The sequence below is a fragment of the Euphorbia lathyris genome, chromosome 5 (genome assembly GCF_963576675.1).
Source record: "Euphorbia lathyris chromosome 5, ddEupLath1.1, whole genome shotgun sequence".
In the NCBI taxonomy this organism is placed as follows: Eukaryota; Viridiplantae; Streptophyta; class Magnoliopsida; order Malpighiales; family Euphorbiaceae; genus Euphorbia; species Euphorbia lathyris.
This window is the reverse complement of record NC_088914.1, coordinates 84,137,714-84,145,219: the sequence shown is the minus strand read 5'-3', so window position 1 is coordinate 84,145,219 and position 7,506 is coordinate 84,137,714.

Here is a 7,506-nt window from a genome sequence, read left to right as displayed (position 1 = left end):
TACAAACAACAGAAATACTTAGTCTCTTATACATTGTTTTTGTAATTGCTCAAGTCATAACTATTGTTACCAGGACCCGCCTTTCGGTTTTTGGATCCTGGCGATTTTTCTCCTCTCCTTTTACTATCCCGGAATTTTTAAATGAGTGCCCTTTCGGGTTTTCACCCATTGGGATTTCCCTTATTGTTGCATAGGTCGCCCTTTGCGGGTTTTCAACCTATCGGGAATTTTTCTTTCTTTTTCTTTTTTTTTTACGAAAAGTATTTCTTAAGCCTATCCAGGTTGGTAGGTTCGGAGAATTCCATGCCGTCCATTGTAGTTAACTTCACCGCTCCTTTGCTTAGTATCTTCTTCACGACGAATGGCCCTTCCCAGTTAGGCCTAAACTTCCCCCTAGGGTCGGTGTGCGTCACGCGGATCTGTTTCAGCACCAAATCTCCTTCTTTGATAGGGCTGGTCTTGACTTTTTTATTGAAAGCCCGAGCCATCCTTCTCTGGTATAACTGTACATGGTAAAGCGCTTCCATCCTTTTTTTGTCAACTAAAGCCAACTGCTCACATCGCCTCTTCACCCATTCCGCCTCGGGAATTTCTGCCTCCACTGCGATTCTCAATGATCGCTTTTCGATCTCAATCGGCAAGACTGCTTCTGTTCCATACACCAAAGAGAATGGTGTTGCCCCAGTTGAGGTTCTAATTGTCGTGCGATAAGCCCACAACGCGAGTGGGAGGTGCTCATGCCAATTCCGATGTGATTCCACCGTTTTTACGAGAATTCTCTTAAGGTTCTTATTAGCTGCTTCTACTGCTCCATTAGCCTGTGGACGGTACGGAGAAGACCTGTGATGTTCAATGCCTTATTCTCGGAAAAGATTTCTTACTTCCCCCTGAAACTGGACCCCGTTATCCGTAATCATGTGATGAGGCACTCCAAACCTGGTGATCAAGTGTTTTTCAATGAACTTTCTCATCTGCTTGGATCCCAGTTTGCTAAACGACTCTGCTTCTACCCACTTGGTGAAATAATCGATGGCGACAGCAATAAACTTATGTCCATTTGAAGCGTTAGGCCTTACTTCACCGATGATGTCAATGCCCCAAGCAGCGAATGGCCAAATAGGTGCTAGCACATGTAGTTCCATGGCCGGAAGATGATTGCAATCGCCGTGGATTTGACAATCGTGACATTTCTTCGCATACTCATTACAATCTCTTTCCATGGTGAGCCAATAGAAGCCTTGCCTAATAATTTTCTTAGCTAGTACTGCTCCTCCCATATGGGCTCCACAAATTCCTGAATGTACTGATTCCATTGCCTCGCGGGCTTCTCCCTCATCCAAGCATCTTAGTTGTAACCCATCAATGTGCCTTTTGTAAAGCAAGTCGTTATGGATGATGAACTGACGAGCTAGCCTTCTAATCACAGCTTGATCCCTAGGTTCTGACTCTGCTGGATATGTTCCATCTTTCATGAAGTTCACGATATCGAAATACCCGGTTATGAACCACCGGCCTCCTACTCAGCATGTTAGGCGATAACGGACTAATCGTATACTTCTTTAAGTTTAAAATTCATTTGAAACCTTTTCTTTCTCTTTTTGGAAATCGTTTTGAGCATATATTATTGAAAAGCCACTTTAGTAAAGAATCACCCATTTACATCAATTTGATATACATATAAAGAGAGGGGAGGAAGAAAGAAGTGGTTTATTTACCACGGGATTTACATGTCGTGTTGCGTGTTAATTCTATACTAACTCATTTCCCCAAAATGAGTTTATTTACATGATTCGTACCTTAATCGCCGTTGGAACGATTTAGGTACGTTTCAAAACCCCGTTTGATGAAGTCCGCCTGAATCGCCGTTGGAACGACTCAAGTGTTTGAAAAACGTTAAGGTAAAAACCTTTAATAAGAAAACGTGGTTAAGCATACAAGTCAATTTATTTTGTACAAATCATTTAAGAAAACGATTCAAAACTCTATTATTTATAATAAAAACGATTTTAATTACAAGGTTCGCTTAATCCATCGTTGGAACAGACTAAGGTTTTAAAACGTGGTGTTTTAAGAAACAATTAGAAATGTCAAAAAAACACTATTTATTTACATTAGGAACCTCTAAAAATCCATTAGTTCAAATAATTAAATTGAAAACTCTTTTTGTGATTTATTTTCCCCTTTTCACTCAATGGACTCTTTACTTGTCTTGACTACAATAATAAACACATTTAAACCAAAATTCACTCCCAAATAAAGCCCATTTGAAACATGGACCCCTAAATGGCCCAAAAGAATAAAGAAAATAATATAGGTATATATATACATTTTAGCCAAAAAAGGAAACATGAAATAAAGATAAGTGAAAAGATACTATATAATACGTATATAAAGAATAATAATGAAAATACTAAGTATAATACATTTTTACTTCAAATATGTAAAAATAATAAATAAAGCTCCTAAATAAGAAAATAACATTTATCTCCCAAAATAGTTTTATTTAATACTAACTAATATAGCCCAAATATCCCAAAACTATATATATACATAACTAATGTAATTTTAAATGTCAAAATAATATCTATTCATCCACTAATTAATCACTCCCAAAACACCCAAGTAAATATTCTTTTAAAATGAAATTCGTTACCATTTAAGTAAAGGAAAAGGAAAAGAAAAGATATATATACATATACTTATATTTAAAATAAAATAAAAAATGATATATAAACATCCCAAATAATTATATAGACCAAATGTATAAAAATAGTTTGAAAATATACCTTACATAAATATACATATATATACAAAGGATCAAAAGCTTAAAAGTTAAGAAACAGGGACCAAAACAGCATTTTTTACATTCCAGCAGATTTACCGACGGAAAATCCGTCGGTAAACAGCAATTAGTGACAGAAACGGAAAATTACAGCAGTACTCCAATTGTTTCCAGATTTATTCAAAAACTTTAAATTAAGTCTAATTCAATCGTTTTGGATTTCCGAACTACCAAAAATGGATCATAGTCAATAACGGAAGTTCCTAAAACGACGTTTTTATTTTAAAACATTATTCGGAGATTCTTTTAAATTAAAACTTATAATTACAACGTTTTTAACACCCGAACTACCTTTTTATCGGATCACGGTTCGTATTGGGATATCAAAACGAGGTTTTTTATTTTAAAGCAAAACCAAATTTTATTCAACACGAGACGGGAATTAAATAAATACGAAAAATTAAATAAAACGTGATAAATAAATAAATGACAAAATAAATAAAATTATAACATAAAAATAAATAAAGAAAAAGAAATAAATTAAATAAAATAAAACGAGTCTAGTCCTCGGATAATACCTCAAGTTCGGTATCTGACAGTCGAAGCCGATTGATTCCACGAGTCGTGATTTTCCGGTTTTTTGTGTTTTTTTTAGTAAAAATTTAACTTTGGGAAATTCGGAATTTTTGAGAAAAAAATCACTTTCTCTCTCTAAAAATGTCTAGAGTGAGAAAGGCTCCAAAAATCCTCCTCCCCTCCCAAATGCATGGGGATCCGTGCCTTTTATAGGCAAACGGGTCCCCGGACCAATGGGCGACGCCCGAGTAAAATCGGGCATCGCCCAAAGGGTTGGGCGGCCGCCCAAAGCATGTTGGGCGGCCGCCCAACCTTGCGTTGGGCTACCGCACAACATTGTTGGGCGGCCGCCCAACCTCGCGTTGGGCTACCGCCCAACATTGTTGGGCGGCCGCCCAACGATGGTTGGGCGAGCGCCCAACAGCGTTGGGCGAGCGCCCAACGCGAGGTTGGGCGCGCGTGCCCAACTGTCGTTGGGCGTCGGCCCGACGCGGTTGGGCGCTCGCCCAATGGCCGACGGGGCGCGTCTCGCACCGTCGGGCGTGCATGTCCCGCGGCCGTCGAGCTCATGTTCCACGCCGTTGGGCGTCCACGTGTCGTGAGCGCCGGGCTTGCATTCCGCGCCGTCGGGCGCCCACGCGTTGTGACCGCCGAACTTGTGTTTCGCACTACCGGGCGCACACGCCCCGTGGTCGACGAGCGCGCGCCCCGCGTTGCCAAGCTCGTGCATTGCTCGGACGTCAAGCGCGTGCTATTCGTGGTTGGACGCGTGCGTCCGACGAGCGTCGAGCGCGCGCTTTGCATCGTCGAGCGGGTGTCTGACTGTCGTCGAACGCGCGTCGGCTGCCGCTAAGCACTCGCACTACGCATATCACAACAGCGACCCACTGTAACTTATTTATTTTATTTTTTTCGAAACTTCCGGAATCAATCGCTTCAACCGTCTTGTTTTCAGGTTTTCGTCACAGGTCTTCCGACTCGGTGTCTACATAGGGCCTTTCCTTGCTCAGGCCATCTACCCCGATGCCACACACTCTGGACCAGGTCGTTACACCTCATAAGCCTTCTTGGTGACTGTAACATCCCTAAAACCCTAACATATACATCTTCCCACATTCATATATGTTTTCATGATTGAATACATACATTTTAGATTCATCGCATTGTCATTAGAAGTTTCATATGCATAATGAGATTACCGTGCGATTAGTAGACGATTAGTGTATCGTTAAGATGTAATGATTGGTTAATTGAGTTATGACTTAAATGAATGAATGAATGAATTCATATGTCCTAAATTGATTAAGTTACACTTTAGGAGGGCTGAATTTGAGGTTTGTGAGCAAGCACGAGGTGTCACCCCAATATTAAGACAAAATACACCTCTTCATTTGCCAAATGATGTGCACAACTCATTCTTTATCTATTCCAGCCACAATTTCGACCAAAGCTTCAGCAAAACCTTCCTTGTTCATACCCTAAACCTCTCCAAAGAAAACTCTTCCAATTTCTTCCATTTTCGAGTCAAACAAGTCAAGTTAGGAAACATACTAGGTGATAGACACGAGTTGAAGGTTAGTATGTTGTTTTAGCTTGTTTTTTTATGAGTTTGAGATTCTGAAATACCTAGGTATGATCATAGGATTTGTTGTGGATGAGTTGTGATGGAGTTTGTTGAGTTTTGGTGTTGTTTAAAGTGGTTATAGGCTGTCCAAATGAAAGATATGTATCAAGTGCCCTAACCAGAAATCTAGGGTACTGCTTTCAGTCATTTTGGAGCATGTTTTTCATATTGATATTCTTCGAATTTGAAGATACATAAAGAATAACATATGTTGCTATATGTGTTATGAAACCCTCTGTAAAATATGGGACTTTAATTCCATATATAGATGAAGAAAACCTAGATGGAACATGACTGCCTCGAAATTGAATGTCATGTGAGGCAGCCATATTGATGTAGCATTTTGAGGACCTTAGATTCATAATTCGAGAAAGGTTATTTATACAAAAGTGTTCCTAACTACTTGAAGTATATGTCTGTAAAAGGTTTTGGCAATCCATTGTGTTTAGTGTGAGATAGGTTGAGTGCATTATGGTAGATGCAAATCTGGATAGTCTGTTTCTTGGCTGGAAACAGGACAGAATCATTTTGCATGCCATATATTGTGTAGAAGTGATATTAAAGTGAATTTTGGATATGTTATACCCATATATGTCTAGTTTCGGTAGGTTCAAGAATCAGGACATTTGGATTAATATAGAGAAAGTTATGGCAGAATGTGTGCAAGTAGGTCATGTGATGATCTAAGACAAAAGGATTAGATTGCATGAACTTTGTGGAGTTAGTGTCTTGTAAATCATATAGCATTCATTAGTTTATATTTTTATTAAGTTTATGTTAAGGCTAATTGTATAAATGTTATGTGACATTAGGAGGGCAAGGTGCAACTGAACGCACACCCGATCGTGTTGAATAGATCGAACCAAGTGCGACGGTAAGCATATTACTTATATATGTGTATGAATGTATTGTGCCTTGTGACTTGTTGAGTGTGAGATGTGGTTGAATCTGATGTGAATGATGTGAATCATGTTTGAGTGTTTGTGATACGCTATGATTGGCAAGAAGTGATATGATTGAGTATGTTGCAGTGTTATGAGTGAATACGGCATGTTGAGCCTTGTGCACATATTGGAACTGAATAATGGTTGGATTATAAATGAATATGAGCTTGCTTAGATGGATATGTGAAATGGTCCAAGTTGAGAGTGCTATCCGAATATTGTGAGCCGGAAGCACATGTGTTGAGATATATGAGTATGTGAGTTGAGTGTAACTCCTCCGTAGCACAGATGATTGTATTCCAAATTTAGTGAGCCGGAATACAGATTGGGCCCAAGGACCATTTTATATATATTGTTTAAGTACAGCAAGGCCTTTCTAAAATAAGTATTACTATAATAAGTGAAACAGGTGAATAAATTCTAACTTGGTATTGATGATATATTTTGATTTGTGCTCTTTACATTACTTTTGTATACATATATGCGTAATATGATTATTGAGTAGGCAGCTCACCCCTTGTCAACAGATTTTACAGGTTAGGAGGAGTTCTTCTTGCTTAAGGTCGCAACGGCAGTGTCAGTCCATTCTCATCTAGGCATTTTGGAGTCTTGTGATGTACTTTTGTTTTGTAAATCCTCTATGTAGGATAATGACTTAAACGTGTATTGTAAATGCTTTCTCTTATGTATAATATGTAAAGTTTATATGAGATTGAAGTTTATATGATTGAGAATTGAAAGCATGTCTATAACTGATATTGTGTGAGATATCATGTGATCCAAGTGAGGGGGTTACAGTGACGATATTCAATTATATTCTAGTGTCAATGAATACCCTTCAAACTATTAAATTTTTGGTCAGTACCTTAATGGAACAAGGCATTCTCATGTGCCTATTTAGGTGCATTTTTCAAGCTACCGAACTAGAACTCTGAACTAGACTCCTGGAGCCTTTGCTTGTCTTCATCCACCATTCTTCTCCTTACTACTCGATCTCCTTGGGGTCCTCAGGCAATAATATTAATGAATCCTCGAGGAGTGCATTGTGTTGCTTGTGAATTTTTTTCTATGTGGCTTCTGCCTTTGGTGACTTCTTCAGATAATGATCCAATGCTCCACTCTCTACCATTTTTCTAGAGTTGTTGCCAACCTCCTCTGATCATCGATGGCCTTTATTCTTATCAAACTCACATTATGTTCCATTGCTCTATCCTCTTGAACGCTTGAGCTTCGGTGGGGGTATTTGATGTGATGTTCATTCCTTTTCATACAGTACAACACTTATTTTCTTGGGGAATTAAGTGGCATGAAGCTTCACCCAATTGCCTTTGGCAATCTCTATCCATATGATGCTACTTTGAACTATTATTCGGACCTAGTCGTCCTTCGCTCTGGCGCTTTTTTTATCAGAGGGTTAAGTTTGTGCCCATCAAATTTCATGAAATCCCTAGCCCGTTGCATGAGTTCAGGGAAGATTTTGGGTTTTTATGTTATTAGCTCATAAGACAAGGCCTTGCTCCAGCACTTTGCCACCATGGTGGATACCGCATCATCTATACTGAGATGTCAGATCCAGATTA